This window comes from Triticum dicoccoides, chromosome 7B (genome assembly GCF_002162155.2).
Source record: "Triticum dicoccoides isolate Atlit2015 ecotype Zavitan chromosome 7B, WEW_v2.0, whole genome shotgun sequence".
NCBI classification, from domain to species: Eukaryota; Viridiplantae; Streptophyta; class Magnoliopsida; order Poales; family Poaceae; genus Triticum; species Triticum dicoccoides.
The window spans coordinates 493,068,391-493,069,232 of NC_041393.1; positions in this window are offsets into that span (position 1 = coordinate 493,068,391).

Genomic DNA, 842 nt, shown 5'->3' on the forward strand with positions numbered 1-842 from the left:
AAAACCTATCAACATGAGATCTAGTTTTGAAGATCTCGATGCAAGGAATCCAATGACGAAAGCGGTTCAAGATTTGGACGCACGGTTTAAGAGATAAAACATTTTAAATAAACAGATCTACGAAAAAGGGAAAACTCCCCGGTTGCGACAAGTGGCGCACATGCAGTGCGCCACTTGTCGCAACCTGGGGAAGTTGGAGTGATCTCCGCAAGGAGTACTCCTTAATTAGTGATTTCGCTCCGTCCGGGGAGCCCCCCTATGTTCTAAAGAAAAGGGAGCCCCTATGTGTGTGTGTGTGTGTGTTTTGAGGCAGGGAGCCCCACGCAATTCCTTCTACTAAAAAAAAGTGATGCAATTCCTATTTGACGCATTGTACGTTAAAATAGTTGTGATTTCGCACTGAGAGATTAATTATAGCCTAGCTCAATAATTCTAAGCTTGCTATGGGGTTTTCCGGTTTTAGAAAACATCTAGAAATCACTCTGCATTTTAGAATCAAACCAAAAAACCATGCCAAAATAAACTAGACCGAACCATTTTTACGGTTTTTATGATTTCTAGTTTTGTGTGTGGTATGAAATTTCATTAGCTTTCTGATTTTTTTTAAATATATACCAAAAACCGAACGGTTAACTGAACTAAAAATATATTTATAAGTATTGAGCGAACAACCATGCTAAGTCCCAAGAAGATATTGTAACATACTTTTTTTACATGAGCTAGATTCCCCGCTAAGCACGTCCATTTTTCTTCTAACATAGCCATTTTCCTTTTAAAAATGGTAAACATGCTGATAAACAAAGCAAAGTATACATTGCACATTTTGCATGAACAAATGAAAG